The sequence below is a fragment of the Carassius gibelio genome, chromosome A9, assembly GCF_023724105.1.
Source record: "Carassius gibelio isolate Cgi1373 ecotype wild population from Czech Republic chromosome A9, carGib1.2-hapl.c, whole genome shotgun sequence".
Taxonomy (NCBI): domain Eukaryota; kingdom Metazoa; phylum Chordata; class Actinopteri; order Cypriniformes; family Cyprinidae; genus Carassius; species Carassius gibelio.
In genome coordinates this window covers 29,076,048-29,093,908 of record NC_068379.1, presented here as the reverse complement: position 1 = coordinate 29,093,908, position 17,861 = coordinate 29,076,048, and the positions used below count along the sequence as shown (strand labels likewise).

The 17,861-nt window shown below is 36.3% G+C and overlaps 1 long non-coding RNA gene across 4 annotated transcripts in view; it reads left to right on the top strand.

The window, feature by feature from the left end:
* The first annotated feature begins 1,444 nt into the window (after positions 1 to 1,444).
* The window catches only part of LOC128020115 (uncharacterized), a 49,645-nt gene continuing 33,228 nt past the window's right edge, over positions 1,445 to 17,861 (top strand). For all 4 annotated transcript variants that reach the window (XR_008185291.1, XR_008185288.1, XR_008185289.1 and 1 more), the window contains exons 1-4: positions 1,445 to 1,680; positions 12,655 to 12,832; positions 12,913 to 13,042; positions 14,750 to 14,929. This is a non-coding gene — a long non-coding RNA (uncharacterized LOC128020115). The remainder of the gene's footprint in view (positions 1,681 to 12,654; positions 12,833 to 12,912; positions 13,043 to 14,749; positions 14,930 to 17,861) is intronic.

Genomic DNA, 17,861 nt, shown 5'->3' with positions numbered 1-17,861 from the left:
TGCCATAAGAGTTCCCTGCTCTGAATTATTGAGAGGAAGACCTGGGCAATCCATCACAAGAGAGGATACAATGAAGACGCCTGTCATAACCGGTGGAAGGGACGGGGGACATGTGAAGAGTCACCTCACGGCTCATCAACACGTAATTGAGAAACATCTTCACGCCCTTCTTTTGGCAGGACCAGGAACCATCAAAATCGAGCCCTTTGACTGTAATGACTCTTTTTTGCTGAAGCTCTTCACTAGGCAGGCCAGTGTTTGAAAAACAACATAATTCAAAGTACTTCAGTGCTTCTTTTGAGAATTAATTAGCCACACTACAAGCTACTAACCAAAAGTAGTCTATGACATTGAAGATAACTAGTAATTAGCATATTGCACTGGCTAAAAATCAAAGAAGGCTTTTGATTGAATTTTATATATATATATATATATATATATATATATAATTTTTTTTTTTTTTTTTTTTTTTTACTGAGGGGGGAGGGGGGCAGTTACAGTGTTTTTAAATAAACATTTTGCTGGAAAAAAAAAATCCATACAATGCGCACCCAAGAATGACAATTTGCTTATAATGTACTCACCCTCAGGACATCCAAGATTTAGACAAGTTGGTTGCTTTCTGAACGCATTTGTAGCAATGTAGAATTACAATGTTGCTTTACAACAACATCGTACAGTTCTCAATCCATAATATTGATATTAAGTGAAAAGGTCATCTTATCCGAATCAGGAGAGGAATATGCACAGAACAAGCATTATTATTGAACTCATATTTTGACCAGAAGTGATCGTTTAAAGTCTAAATGCCTTGGACTGATGTGTGTGTTTCTTATAAACTGGCACCCTTTCAGTTTATAAGATGTTAATTGATAGTTGTGGATTTCTTATGGATTGATGTGATGTTTTTATCAGCTGTTTGGCCTCTCATTTTGATGAGATGTAAGGCTACATTTCTCCAAATCTGTTTCAGTGGAGAAACATTTTCAAATGTTGGAAGTGCTGAGTATAAGTACATTTCCTGTAGTGTAGTGTTCCTGTAGCTCAACTGGTAGAGCACTGCGTTAGCACGCACGCAAGCGCAATGTTGCGGGTTTCGATTCCCCGGGAACACATGATATGTAAAAATTGATGGCCTGAATGCACTGTAAGTCGCATCTGCTAAATGCATAACTTTATTTTTATTTTAAATGTAAAATTTTATTAAAATTTTATTTAAATTTCCTGACAATTTTAATTTGTGGTGAACCATTCCTTTAAAATTGCGGAGTTTTGACTAAAAAGCAACAATTTAGCATTTTGGTTGCTTCTTGTTTGAAAAAGTAGATTATATATGAATAAAGTTCAGCTTTAATGGCTGAAAACGGTAGCTAAATGATTAACTGCTTTTGAGTTAATTATTCTCCAGCACTGCGAAACTTTTTGTTTCCAAGCATTTGAAACTGTGGGTTGAGTTTTTATTTTAAGGCAGATGAATCTGTAAACTCAAATCAGACTTTCCATGGAAAAGATGCACTCACCCTTTCTGAAATTATTGTTTTCATACAAATCTTTTCCGGATGATATTTTCTGGGAATTGAGGATGAGGATAATCTCAGCATTTCGTTTATTTGTGGATTGCATGCATCATTTGATTGCGCTCATCCGTCCTGGCCAAATCTGGACACAGGAATGGAAAAGGTATGTTATGGAAGAGTTTTGTAAAATAATGGACAGTAGATAAAATGAGAGGTACATCATACAAAATTTGCCCATTTCTTAACTTGTAGTCTTTCCACGTCTGCTTCCTTCATAAGATTTCAATTTGAAATAACTGGGATGCAGAATGTAGAGCAATCAGTGTTCCATTATGGCACCAACTAGTCCATTATACGATTATTGGTCCATTATGCCATCAGACAGGATAATAAATAATACAATTCCACATACACATTACTGCTGTAAGTGTATGACAGGCAGACCCATAGTGTTCCAGAACTCCTTGCTACTTTCTACATATGCAGATTCTTTCTAAAGACATTTGGAACATTCTTAATATAGAAAACAATATCACGTGTCATAAAATAGGGCTGAACAGAAATTACAGTTTATTTTAGTAGTTTGCTGTTAGCTTATTGCTAAGCTAATAAACAACACTTTAATACTGTAAATAAAAAAAATAATACATTTTCACATACGTTTTCTCACATGATACTTCACATGATACTTCATAATGTTCATAATTATTCTTATGTTCTGATTTGCAGGTATATAAAAAAAAAATTCTTTATTCCCCCTTCATCCTTTTGTCCTTTACTGCAGATGAACTATGCAGACGTAATGGGAATAATGGGAGTTTAAATGTGCAAACCAGTATGTCACTGCACCTTTGCTTTATTTTTCCTAATTACCTTAGGCTAATTGCCAGTGTCTTGCTTTAAATGGTTTCCAAATGAAGCCTGGAGGAATCTTGTAGCGCTAACAATATGCTCGCGATAGAGGATCCTTGGTGAATTACCTCACTGCCTGCTGCTTCAGATTGCTGCTGTGAGATAAAACTGCTCCTTAATTGCTGGTTTAGGATCAGCTTCTGGTACACAAACTCAAATCTAATATGTGCTGTAAGTGGCTTTCTGAAGTACTGAATTAGACAGTTTTCCCCTCCAAAACCATGTTCTGTGATAAAGTAAGGCTCCAGAGTTTTTTTAATTTTTTTATTTTTTGCAGCTATAGAAGAGCAATAAAGAACCAATAAATAACCTATATTGTTAAGAGTGTTGAAAATATATCACTGTTTTTTTTTTTTCTCTCAATGGAAGGTTTCACATTTATAAAAAAATAAAAATAAAGGTTCTTTATTGGCATCAATGGAAACTTTAACATTCATGGAACCTTTTCATTACACAAATGGTTCTTTATAGTGGAAAAACATCCGTTAGATATTACGGAATGTTCTTCATACTAAGATTTTTTTTTTTTTATCTTTTAAGAACGGTTCCCTGAAAGGGCCTTTGGGAAACCAAAGATGCCAATAAATACAATAGCCGTTTCTCAATAAGCGTACTTGTCTGTACTTTCACTGTAAGTTCACATCTAGCCAAGTCCAGTTCAAATCCCCGGATGTGTTCTTGATCCGCCACTTTTACAGAGGATGCATGGACAGGTGACTTGTGCGGACTTGATACGGGCCATAACCCAGAATTCAATTCGAACCAGGTTCGCATCAATGGCAGAGGAGAACTGTAATACATTTCAAAATACTATTGTTGTTTTATCTCGAAATGTAATGCAGTTCTAAAAGTTTTGATGCAAAATGTTGTTTAAACTTCAAAGCTACGGTCGAATTTTAACCGTTTTCCCCGCTTTTTTTATTTAAATTGTAGCTGAGTTTGTTTTATTGTTAGATTGTTCTTAATGAAAAGAGGCAGTTGTTTCCACATATTTTATTTTAAATGACATAAATATAATCACAGTAGTAATGTTACCTGAACCACATATTAATATGTTTAATAGTTTTTAAAATAAAAAAGAGGCAGTTGTTTAATATTATATTCAATTTCATTATAAATATAAAGTGAAAATAATCAGAGTAGGTACATATTCATTTTTTAATACTAATATATTTAATATATTGAAAATAAAAAAGTAGTTAATTCAAGTAAAGCATGAAGGCCTATTGCATGCTGAGTGATGTTATCAAGTACGCCGTTCGATTTGAAGAATGACTGGACTCGCGTCCTCCCGTCCTCGAGAGTTCATTCTTCTGAGTCTAACTTGGCAAGTCCAAACTCGGAAGGACGAAGTCCAGACTCTGCGAACTTGGTATTGAGAAACACCTAAGGTTATCTTTTATAAATTCAATGTCAATCTTAACCTAACCCAACCAACTCTATTTGAGAAGCAGAAAATCCAACAAGTAAACTCTTTTTGCCCTCCAGTGGATCATCCTTTGATTCAGCTCTGCATCATCGCCAGCCTTGTTTCTAACTGCACAGGTTCACATCTGCTCATATGTGAGCCAGTGCTGGTGTAATGTATAAGAGATGTTGCTGGCAATGCCATTGAAAGCTAATGACTAGCCTAGAGTATCTGCTCGTTCTGAAGTCATAATTAGGCTTTGAATGTAATGGAAGCTGATCCCACTTGGAGGTGCTGGCATGCTAGTGTCCACACAGCTCACTTTTCTACAGTTCACAGAGCCAGATGTCCTGCTTTGCCCTCGCTATGCCAAAGGACAGACTGCGGCAAGTGACGACAGATGCCTCTCAGTAAGTGCATGACAGAGTTAGAGCGCTTACAAAAAAGAAAAACTGTGCTATTATTGTGTATAGGGTCAGTGAAAATAAAGTAATTTATGTGATGTTCAGAATGGAAAATTTATTTACTGCTTGCTGAATAAATAATGAGTAGAAAAAATGTTTAAATAGTATGCTTCCTTGATGTAAGGTGAATATCATAATCATCATGTTGGGGAAAAAAATGCTTTGAAATTGAAATTCATTATATGAAAAAAGTATGACAGGTAGTATTATACATTGTTGCATTAGTTGAGCATTTACACCTATTTTCTAAAGAATTAAGTGTGTTTTGAAATATTTATAGAAAATATAAACATCTATTATTTATCATGCTTAAACTTTGCGATTCAGTGGAGCAATCTGGTCCAAAAAAACTGGGTACTGAACTGATCCATCTTTCAAGAGTAAGTGTTTTGTGAATCTTGTGCTAAACTCCCCGAGATTAGAGAAACAGTCATCAGTAAAATGAAGGGAACACAAAAAAAATTGAGGTTGTACTGCTGTTCAACTATAGACTTTGAACTATTGTACTGTTGTTCCAACTATCGCCCACACGTATGTTATATGTACTTTCGAAATCCTTCATTCTGAAGGGCCCTTTGAATTGGCCAGTTTTGAGCACTTTGGTTTGGAACAACCCTTCAATTTGGTGGCCATGACTGTTTTTACTCTCGTTATAAATCCAGTTTGGAACGCACCGGATGTGTCCAACATTCCACACTTTGGCCCTGTCCTAAATGGCACACTTCACTGATTCAGATTGACAGTGATCATAGATTCAGAGTCAGTTCTTTATTTTGGAGACAATAACTTTATTTACCATGCACTGTCGGCTTCACAACTTTGAAAAACAATATTTGAAATAGCATAATAGGGCATCTTTTATATATTTGTACACTTTTGCAAAATTATTTCATTACCAAGAGGCTTTGCGTTCACTTGCAAAAGTGCACAAATGTTTTGTCAATGAATGCAGTGTTTGTGATGCAATGCTCTGAAGAAATCAGATCAAATAATGCAAATAAATAAATAGTAATAAATAAATAAAAATCTCAGCTGTTAATACCTCCTTGTCAAGTCAGAAGTCCAGTAAACATCTATTTTGTTCTGAATTTGTGTCATTTACTTTGTCATTTTAACTATTAATAAAAATAGATGCTTAGTGAAAATTATTCAGTTCAAAAACTTTTATTTAAGAGTTACAGAACATTAAAAAAAGATTTATCAAATAAAAGAAAGAAAGAGAATATATGATGAATGACAAAAATAGAAATAAAAAATGAATGAAAATGCACGTTTCTAAGAGTTCAGAACAAGTGAAGAGACCGTCCACTCAAATGTTGCTTTAAAGGGTCCTGAGCTTTATTGTATGGAAGAACCTCTCTTAAGGTCTCTTAATTTTAATTTCTTTCTAGCTTTTAAAAAGAATTAGGCATCTCAAATCATTTGTGTAAAATTTGAAGGCCTATAGGATCCATCCACCTAATTTAAACAATAGTTTAGCTATGATAAACATTTGTCAAGTTATATGAATCAGGAGTTATTTCCAAAAATATCAGACTGGAAAATGCTATTAATTTCATTTGTTTATAGCCCAAAATCGCTGACTGATGAAAAGGTCAATGCAAAAAAAAAAAAACTAAACTTTTAAATATTCAGATCACATTGTGTCAGATAGAACAGCAATGATGTCATATCCTCAGGTCTTGAGCCTCTTTTCATCACAGGACATTAGTATTCCTGCAGCAGCGTGCAGTGATTGTGATCGCTGTCGGGGTATTTCTGTTCGTCTCAATAAGAGAGTAGCACAGCGAAAGTGACTTCACTGAAGGAGAGCGGAGAAGGATGAAAATGCCATAAGGATCCTTGAGCATGACTCTCAGCCACCCACAGTGCCACCAGGTGTGGGAGGTAGAGGTAATTCTCCTGTGCCAGACACACACAGAGAGCCGTGTTGATGGCAGTTTTACTACAGAACACCAAATACCTCTGTGCTCCTTTTTTTGGATGTTTCTTGTACTTATTATAGAGTTTTCAGGGATAATATTCCCCATTGTGTATTCTCTGGGTTCTTTTTGCTTGTAGTGCTTTGTGTTTTCATTACACAAATCTCGACCGAAATGAAAATGGTTTAGTAAAATGTACACTAATTTCCAGAGGGAAATCAATATTTTTGTTTAATCACAACCTAATGAGATTTATTTTTTTCAAGAATCTATTAAAGTATATTGTTAAATAAACAGCTCAAACAAAAGATTTTCGAAACTTTGAATCAATTGAACCATTTGGCTTCACAGTGATTCACTGTTTTGAAGCGCTCGGACAGAATGGTGTACATGTAATTAAATCTCAGCACAAACTTGCATAAAAAACACCATGCAGATGTTTTATTGAAAATGTAATCTGGTAAATGCAATTCAACTAATACCATTAAATATGAAGTATCTGTATAATAAGTGCTTTTTATTAAATTATAGGCCTTTGCTTGTTTTACAGAGAGCTTGGTTATTCTGGCCAATGAGATATTATTACCTACAACGCTTACTTTTCATTATACAAATGTGTCATTAAAATGTCTACAAATGTATGAAAAATGGTCTGATATCAGGTGAAAACCATAGATAATGGTTCATGGGTTCACAGAGATCACCTCCTAGTGACGAACCATTGAAATTTCGAAACATTTTGAAACAGTTGCGACATACCGAGGCATCGTTTACTGAAATCACGTGACTTGGGCGGTTTGACACGCGCTACAAATCACTGTTTTGAAACAAATGAGTCTCAAAGTTTCAAAGCTGTTACGAAAGTGAGAAGCACCCGGCTGCAGCCTACAAATCGAGTATCGCCCCATACCTACTCTGATTGGTTCAATCGTCTTTCATAGACTTACATTAGGCTGCAGCGTGTACTTGGCCATCTTTGCACAATTAAACCTGTGCAAAGAATAATAGGAGCTAAGTGTCCATCTGTTGTCCCCCCCGATTCTGAAGGGCTTTTTGAAACGCCCAGTTTCAAGCACTTACAAGCTATATTGCTATGGAGGCCCTTATATGGAGATGGTCTGGGCATGTCTTATGCTAATCACTAACAAGTTTACACACCCTCATTTAGAATAAACTGGATTCATTAAGAGAACAAAATTAGGTGCGGACACACCTGTTGTGAAACTGGTAGGATTTTTGCATGAGACGTAAAGAGGAACACTTGCATTGCTCTGCAAATAGTAATTGTTGTTTAGATTGTCTTGTTCCATTAATAAGCCCATGAATATCATCATGATGGCTGCATTCTCGTTTTCCCCTTATTATTTGTCATTGTTTAATACTCGGCTGATTTTCACACGACACAGGCATAAATCATTATAAGCATTCCTGGACATATTGCCCCTAGTTAATCTAAAAAGGCAATTTGGCAATGTATTCGGGCGTATCATACTGTTATAGGATTATTCAGACCAGCCTCAGCACTTGGTCAATATCCACATGACAAATATCATCTTTCTTCTGCAGCTTTAATTTACACCTTTTTTCACCTCGGATGAACATTTCCTTTGGTGTGCTGTTGGTCTGTTGAGGAGAGCAAATTTTGGCCGTGCCGATGTGGGATGGCTTCCACGGGATTGATATTACTGTGTGTGTCACAATCTGTAATTACTTGTGGACAGGATCTGAATTGATCCGTTGGTTTAATTCCCGAGGGCTGTGACCACCGTGTCGTTCGGGTGGGGTTCAATTCTATCTCTCAGAAATTCACATGCTTTTGTCTAGACGCGCATGTTCCAATGAGAATGAAAGGGCAGAGGATGAGTTAAAAGAAAATCTGATTCACTAGTTTATTAAACCATTTTCCACAAATCCACAGGGGAAAATGAGGACAAAAGAGGAAGTAAAAGAGGAAGGGGAGGGGCTAGTCTGAGTCCACTAAAAGAGCAGACAGATGCTCTAATCTCATTCACAAGGAATGACGACTGATAAACTGTTAGCCTGTGGTGATCCTTTGAAATGAGGAGGCAAATCCCTTCTTTGGATTGGGTTTTATTTGTTCCAGTGTTTCAGTTCCATTTGGTGCTTTGGGATTAAAGTCATATCAAATATTTTTTTTCCCACACTAATATGTTGTCTGCTACATCATTTTGAGTCACTTGATCCATTTAAATTGCATGCATTAAAATAAAAAGTTTTATCTTTCTGATTAATATGCTTCTACTTCAAACTTTTGCTGAGATGTTAACATTTCAATGTTGCTACTGTATAGACTTTTTTATGTATTGCTTTTTTGGGGGTTTAAAAGATACTTAATGTTCAGAGAACAAAACCTGAACTGAATTAAGCTGAATAATGACACTGTTGTCTTCTGAATCGCATCTTGCAACATCAACGCTGTTATCCAACTGAACTGAATCAACATTGAACTGACTCGAGCTGAATAATGTCACTGCTGGCTTCTTGTTTCAAAGTCTTGATTTTGTCTTGAGGGTGTACTAGAACAGGCTTTCATATTAGGTTGTTTGAAAAATATTTTTACAGTATTACTACTCCTCTTTCCCCAGTCTGGCATGAGCAGCTCAAATAGTTCCTGTCTCAAATGAAAGCCTGCCTTCTGAAATATGAAATGTGCTGTGATTGGTCAGCTAGGCTGGTGTGCCTTGTGATTGGCTTCACTCTGCACCTATTCAGGAAATGTCATGCCCTTTACCATAGTCACCTGGGAGCTTCTGTGTAATTATTGCGTCAAAATCAAATCCACTTGAGCATGATTTAAACCTGGATGATTGTAACTACTCTCAGTTAGTGTCTCTGACATAGTGATAACACTCGTTGCCTTCTCTAGTGCAGCTCAACCAGGTCTCGTCCCATTTGTCAATCTTTGTGACATCACAAATCCTGGAAAATATGTGTTGTAGTTCAAACAAGTTCTTCGTTGTAGTTTTTGAAAGTTTTTAAATATATATTAAATAAAATATCTAATTTTGAATTGGACTTTGAGCTTTATAACTTTGCAGATCTTTTTTATGCTCAAACAGCAATGTTACAGACTAACTAAAGTGAAAAAGCAAAATAGGACCCCTTTAAAATAGATTAACTATTTTATAGAGATGCTCTTTAGTTTAGTATTTTCAATAACTGATTCTGATATTTTCCTGTTTATTAGCCTACTGTGAAGCAGCATCTCTTTTTATTTTGAAAATGAATCGACAAATCCTCAGTATACACAGCAAATGAAATGGTGTGTTTAATTTAACCTAGCTGAGTGGTCACTAAAATCTGGTTCAAGGTTATTTAGTCTGAGTGAGTTGTTTACTCTGTAATTATACCAAATCCTCCTGGGAAGTTTCTACTTATGAGTTTGGAAAAGCAGAATTACAGTGTTAGAATGAAATGGAATCATTGGAGAACTTAATCTTTTTTATTGACTAACACAAGGAGCATTTTAGTGCTAGTGCAGTGAAATGTTGAGCAAAAAATACACATTGGATGTGTTGTTGATGTCGGATCTGTGTATTTTTTCTTTCTTGTGCTGCCACAGAGAGTTAGATGAAGATAAGTCATATAAAGTATTCTTCATGTACATAAAATGCATACAGATAAAAAAAAAAAAAAAAACACCATATGATCAGTTATTTAACAGACATGTCCTCATAAAGTCTGAGCTTAAAGAAAATCCAGTCTCCCACTCGTAATTTTCCATTGTGTTAAAAAAATGTTCATTTTGCTTCTTTTTTTTTAGTCCCATTTATTTCCAAAAACATTTGAGGATACACTGCTTCCAATCCCTCCTCGAGAGAAAATGTGTGTAGGCTTTATCTTGCTTTTTTTTTTGTCTAATTTTTGTCCACTTTTTTTCTTATAAACTTAAAATTGTGAGATGTAAACGAAGAACTGATATATATATATATATATATATATATATTCTCAAATTTGTGATGTATATCTGATTATATTTATATTTATTTTTTTCAGTGGCATAAACAGACTTTTATAACAATTCTGCAGTGTACCATGTGAATTGAGCAAACTGAAGTTATGAAGTTTGTTCTGTAAACTCACTCTGCTTGCTTTCTCACAAAATTAAACTTAATCATTTGCATTCCAACAATTCTGACCATGTCAAAATTCAAAATCTATCCTAAATTCCAGCAGCACTCTCCTGTGTCTTCAAACATAAACCTACCCATCTCATAGCGTTTCAGGCCTGATTTCTTTGATATCAGCCACTTGCAATCTCTTCTATTCCTTGATGTTATGTTCTTTGCTACCTTGTCTGTTAAAAATAGCATGCACATTAATTATACATTGTGTAGGCTAGCATCTCTCCATTACATCCATCAGTTTTTTACTTTCTGGCTTTTATCTGTGGCATCTTCTGATAAACACACTTTTTGTTTTATCTTCTGGTGCACACCTTTGAAAGCCCCATGTGGTGTTATTTTTGAGGGATTTGGGAAAAGTAGAGTGTGGGTTTAAGTGCTTCCTGCTTTGCAAATGCAAAATCTGTTGTTATACAACATGTTCTCAAACAGCTAGTGCAAAGTAATATCTAGAGACATCCTGACTCTATTTATAACCACTTTCACTGTCATCATGGACAGAATGTGTGCATCATGGCTAGGATTGGGAACCAAAACCTGGTACTAATATGGCACCGGTACCTATTGGCACTTTTCAAATGTGTGGTATATGACTCTGCTCGGTACGGCTCGACTCGACTCGGCTCGGTTTGCGTTTCCACTGCAGCTTAGTACCGCTTTAGAGTGGGCGGGATTATTTACTTGTTGTTATTGTTGCGTCGGCTCTACTGACGCAATTTGTGGAAAACTTTTTTGTTCTGCGTCGCCCCATCAATCGCTGGATCCGTTCCTCTGCTATCAGCGAGAGGAACGTCTGTACTTCCTTAACAGACAATGAAAAAGCCATTTTGGGTTGTTAAAAAAAGTGTGTTCGTTTAAAACAGTTGTGTTCGATCCTTCACTTGCTGTGCTGATTTAAATCTAGCAGTTCTGTTGTGTTTGTGTCGCAAGTTTAGTGACGCAGGTAGTGAAGATTCTCTTTGGCCAATCTAAGTAAAGCTCTAATAATACAAATCTAGAGTGTCCATTTTGTTTTCACATTCCAACTTAAAAGCACAACTCAGGAAATGAGAGGATCCGAGCAGCATGTGAATGCAGTAATTGCACTTGCTCCAACAGCAGCAGGTAGTCTTCCATTAACTAAGCTTAACATGCTTAAATTAAAATTCCTAAAGCTAAAATTCCTTTGTATTCACAAATAAAACCTGTTGTCCAACAAAAGAGAACATTATAACCTTTTTACTCCACAACACCAGTCATCAGCTACTTTAAAAAGAAAACATTGATTAGCAATGGATTATAAATATACTTAATTATTATGAAAATACCAGAGATGTCTTGAATGACAAAATTAACTATATTGTCGCAGTTGAGTGTTTATTGTCTTTGTTTTATCATTCAAAACATTGATATGTTCTGTTTACTCAGTTGCAGCTATAATAGCGATGCCTTTGTCCATATAAGGGATTTCCCGGCAGGTTCCATTACTTCTGTGCGAGTGCGCCCTTTGGCATCCTGCATGAATGAAATGGACATCATGTGTTTATAGTTTTTTGGGAACTTTTTATTTATTTATTTTTAATAAGTATCTGTTGAGGCACTGTTTAGGCACTGGAACTGTTTTAAAAGTATTGATTTGGCACCGGTATAACCCCCCCCCCCCCCCCACCCCCAAAATAAATAAAATAAAAATAAAAACTATGTCCAACCATGGCATTTTGCATTACTGATTGAACACACATAAACTTCTTTACAAAATCAAGCAAATCTATAGACAAAGTCTTCCTTTAAAAGAGGTAATTGTGGTAGTTCATTACAGGTGGACAAGTAACCCTTTGGCCCATGATGAAGTGTGTCTGACACTGAATATTCCTTGTTTGTTTGTTTTTTGTTTGTAACAGCTGTTGTTGTTGTTAATTAATCACTCACCCGTGGAGTCAGTCTAGGTCTGTTAATTGCAATAATTACAGCCACTGTTCATTTGTCTGTGTGGTTACAGGGTTCCTGCTCCTTTAGTCCTGTAATTTGTGAATTACTGGTAGTTAGCCTTCAATCGAGCAGGTTTACTGCATTTTTTTGTATTTAGGTGAATCTCAACAGAACATATGCAAGTCAAATTTTAATTAATTTATACAATTGTATAATAAAATGTACATATATGTATATCTCTTCAAAATGTTATTTATGTATGTATTTATTTATACACAAATATGTGTATATGTGCAGGAAGTCATTTTAAAAAATTGCTTTATTTACCAAATTTTCATTACTGTAATGCAACCATTTTATTTTTAAATGTACTTTTAGGGTGCTCCCACACTTGGTTCACTTGCCTGGTCCGAACCCGAGTTCTGGTGCTCCCCCCTGCCCCCGCTGGACTGTGTTCATATTATAATATTTGAGTCCGAAACCGCGGTTTGCTTGCATCATCAAACCAGCAGCTGTTTACCCCCGTTGCTTGGTAACGACAGCGCAGGAGAATGCGGTAAATGCATAACATTACTCTCTGCACATTTATGTATTAAGTTTTTGAAATGTTTGTTTATAAATTTTTTGTTTATAAAGCTTCGGTACATAACGGCACTTGCGTCTGTCTTACGAATGTACTGAAAATACTCCAAAGAGCATTGAAGGTGAACATAAATGAGATGTACAGCTCTCTGCTTGCAGCGCGTCAGTCACGCTCATCAGGAAAGTGAGTGAAACACACACACACAAACACACATTTTCATCAAATAATTGGTCATTAAAAGTGGTTCAGCGAACCGTACCAGAGTTCACATGAAGTGTAACGTTACCCCAGACCACCGTTTTTAAGCGGACTCGGGTACGGTTCACGGGTGCACATCCGAGTACGGAAAACAGCCTTCACATCATCCAAACGAACCGAACTCTGACATCAATCGAACCCAGGTGCGCACCAAAAGTGCTAGTGTGAAAGCATCCTTAGTCTCAAAAGTAGAATGTGGCCAGTAGGTGGCAACAGTTGACTGTCTTTATGTGAACTCATTCTATCAATGAATTTATTCAAAAAACACTGATTCATTAAGGAACAAACAAGTTACAGTGATCAAATGAAAAATGAAAAATGTGATGAAAAATTAATTCATTCATTCATTCGATTAGTTCCAAAAATATTTTTTTTCTGGAACAAAACATGTGACGTGCTATCTTTCTGTGGAAGAAATTGTAAAAGTACTAGTATATGCTTTGTTTAGACAACACGGTTTTCAACTAAGCAGAAAATTTGTATGCTTTTTACACAACAACGTTGTTTTGGTTGCCTTAAAAGTGGATTTCTAAGTGCAAGTAAAACAAAAAAATTGGTCTAAGTGTAAAAACTATGAAATGGCAAATTTGTAAAAATGGTGAGGTCATATAGGAATGTTTTTATTGGCGCAGGCAAAGTGACATCACCAGTTACCTGCCTGGCATGCATATCACAGCGTTTTATTAATTTTGGTGAATGGGGATTGTTTTTACAAACTTAAAAACACATCTATTTTTAATTCAGTGGTGCCCATATTAGTTAAGTGATTAACCAATTCGATCAAAAACTAATTCTTTCAGTACTGTTAATTACAGAAATGCATGTAACACACATAAACAATTTATTATTGTAATCTTACATATTTATTAAATTAATGTTAGTTAAGGTGGGAAATTATGATCACTATACTGATTGATGAATCTGCAGGGAATCATTTGTCTACGAGTCATCAATCCGTTAAAAGGGTGAGGCAGACAGTGGTTGAAGTTCATTCTCATCGGTTTGCTCAATTAATGGAAATTAATATATATGATGCTTCTATCAAAATAACAAATGTGTATATCAGTAAAGTTCAAATGGATGTTGAAGAGCGAAGCCTTTTGTTCAGAAATATTTGGGAGCAAACGTGACTGAATATGTACAGTTATATGTCATGTTAACTATTCGAAAGATCAAAAACTACCAATTGATTTTGCATGATCTTGCAGAAATTAAGAAATTACTGTCATTATAAACAAGTTTTAGCTATCCAATCTATTTATCCAAAGTTTCTCAAGATCAAATAATAATTCTTAATGTAACAGCTGGAGTATGTGTAAGGCTGGATGAGGCTTTATCTTCCTCTAGCCACAGATTGGAAATGAACTGGGACTTGGGCTATGCACAATTAAATTAAATAAATAATGCCTGTCGCGAATAAAGTGAAAATGTAATGAAAAATGAAGATAATTCATGCAAAAAAAAAAAAAAAAAAAAAAAAATCCATGGTAATTATACTTATTGAAATTCAAATTACAAATTCTACTTCAAGTGGAATTTATATTCAGAATTACGGAAACTAAACAACCCTCTTTAATGTTATGTACAAAGCAGGAAGGCAGTTTGGGTAAAGTTTTATGCTGTATTTCCTAGGTCATGGATGAACGACCCATGAAAAGAGGAGCTGAGCAAGAACACCAGCTGGGTGTACCATCTGTCGCTGTGCAATGTAGTGGACGGGCTGGGCAGATGCCACCATTGAGCTGGATAGAAACCAAGCACAACAAACTGATACGAAACAAAAACAAGCTGGACCCTGGATGTAGTGGCATGGTGGGTTCAAACTGTGAATTAGTGAAATTACAGCTATTAGACATGAAAGGAGGAAAGATATTGCCATTACAGAGGTGACGGTAATCTAAAAGACAAAGCATATGAAGAAATCACATCCAGGCCTAAATGCAGTAAGCCATGGATGTATCGGGGTGAAATTAGCTTTACCACGATCAGTTTACCAGCATGAAATGAGATAATAGAGCTAATTCTTTTAATGAGATCACCAGGTGCAGCAAGCCGTGGGGTCCACTAAGATGGTGGACAAACAATCAAACCACTGAAGTAATGAATTCTGACTGGTGGTTTGGTGCCAACTCTCCCCCTGTCATGGATGAAACAGTGAAGCAATTAGAAAAGCAAGTGCACTCCCTTAATTCTTCTTTTTAATTACTGCACCCTGTTCATCATCGGGACTGTGAAGGCTTTTTTAGGCTTTTTTTATTTATTTAGCACAACTCTCTCTGTGCTCATGACTTCCGTTTTTTAGTAAAGTGTGCCTACTGCCTGCTTTGCCCTCACACTAGGGCTTTTGGCGTGTTCAGTTCATTTAGTTGGTGTGAAAACTAATGTGCACCAGCATGTCAACTGAAGCGGTAGTGTTGGGGAGTAACAAACTAAGAGCAACACTAAAACTAAAAAAATAAATAAAAAATGCTAGCATATCTATCCATCTAGCTGTCTGTCTGTCTGTCTGTCTTTCTATCTATCTTCTTCTATCTATCTATCTATCTATCTATCTATCTATCTATCTATCTATCTATCTATCTATCTATTTATAGCTAGCTATTTAGTTAGCTAGCTATTTAGCTATCTAATAAACCTTCAAACTTTAAGTAAGGTCTTTTCTTCTTTTTTTCTAGAATGTCTCTTCTCACATCTGAATATAGTTCCTTGTACAAAAGCTTCAAAACTGTAAATAAAACAAAGATTTCTGGAGTATGTTTTACGATAAAATTAATTGTCAGGCTTATGACTCCAAAATGTTATGCTTAATTTGATGTGTTATTTGCTGTTTCTTCATAATCATTTGAATTATTATTCAGAACTCCGACTTTTTTCTTGCAATTCTGAGGTTTATCTTATACAGCAAATATAAAAACTGAACAAATACCTTAATAAAATTCTGTTTCTTTTCCTAGATGCAGTTAGTATGTTAGCATATATGGTGCCGCTACATTAATAATGCAGAAATACTGTGATACGGACCCAAGAGAGAAGAGATCTACAGGGGCAGGGGAGTGGGTTGAATCAAACGAACAGCTTTAATTGCTCGAAGTTCATATCATAATCCAGGCTACTTTGATTTATGGAATGGGCATCTGTGCCCAGGTAGGCATCTGTGCTGGGAAACAGTGAATTAGTGGAAGCTCAGCTGCAGTATTGTATATATGGAGTAACATGCTCCTTAAACCCTAACCAGCCTGTTTAATGAGATTCACAGTAGATGAATCTGTCAAAGTTACATTCACAGCTTTGGAAAATTGTGGTCCTTGTGCACGCATCTTCCCCTTGAGCCACACCATCACACGCTCTAACTATACTCGCATCGCATACACCATACTGTGTTAATGAAATGTCCACGCATTGGTGTGAAAATTCTATTTAGAGTCATTGTAAAGAGCACCTGCTATTGGCAGTGTTATTCAGGCATTTACCAGGAAAAAATGGTTGGTAATTAAGAAGTGGTTTAAAGTGGAACTGTCTTTGGAATGAGTCTTCTAGATCTCTGTTTAAATTCTGAAATGATCAGTGCTTTAAGTGGCCCAAAAGAGGTGCCGGTACTCTATTATAGCAAAAAAAAAAATATATATTTTCTTTTTTTTTTTTTTTTTTTTTGATGATTCCCCTCATCCCCTGAGTTAACAACAACTATATTGAAAGGCTTTTATATACTGCAGCCAACAGGCAACCTTAATAATAAATCCTTTCATTATTTTGTGGATTTGCTTGAGCTAGAAACAACTACTGAACATAAATAAATGTGCAAAAGGATTTTGAAAAAATACCCTTAGAAAGAGCTACTGCATTACTGCATTCAAACTTCCAAACTGACTCAAATAATTCTCGAAACAGCTCTGAACTCCCGAACTGACTCAAATGAATCACGCTCCGAACTCCCGAACTGATTAAAATAATTTGCAATCCCCAAACTGACTCAAATGATTCGCAAACCCGCACTGCCGAACTGACTCAAATGATTCGCGGACCCGCTACGAACTCCCGAACTGATTAAAATGATTCGCGTTCCCCAAACTGACTCATATGATTCGCGAATCCGCTTTGAACTCCCAAACTGACTCAAATGATTCGCAAACCCGCACTGCCGAACTGACTCAAATGATTCGCGGACCCGCTACGAACTCCCGAACTGATTAAAATGATTCGCGTTCCCCAAACTGACTCATATGATTCGCGAATCCGCTTTGAACTCCTGAACTGACGCAAATGATTCGCAAACCCGCTACGAACTCCCAAACTGATTCAAATGATTCGCGAACCCTATATGAATTCTCGAATTGATTCAAATAATCCGTGAAGCCATTCTGAAAACCTCAAATTGAGTCAAATGATTTGCGATCAATTTGCGATCCCCAAACTGACTCAGTGATTCGCAAACCCGCTCCGAACTCCCAAACTAACTCAAATGATTCAAGATCCCGCTCCGAACTCCCAAACCGACTCAAATGATTCGCGAACCCGCTCTGAATTCTCGAATTGATTCAAATGATCCGCGAAGCAGCTCCGAACTCCCAAACTGACTCAAATGATTCGCGAACCCGCTACGTACTCCCGAACTGACTCAAATGATTCGCGAACCCGCTCCGATTTCTCGAACTGATTCAAGTGATTCGCGAAGCTGCTCCGAACTCCCGAACTGACTCAAATGATTTGCGATTCCCGCTCCGAACTCCCGAACTGGTTCAAATGA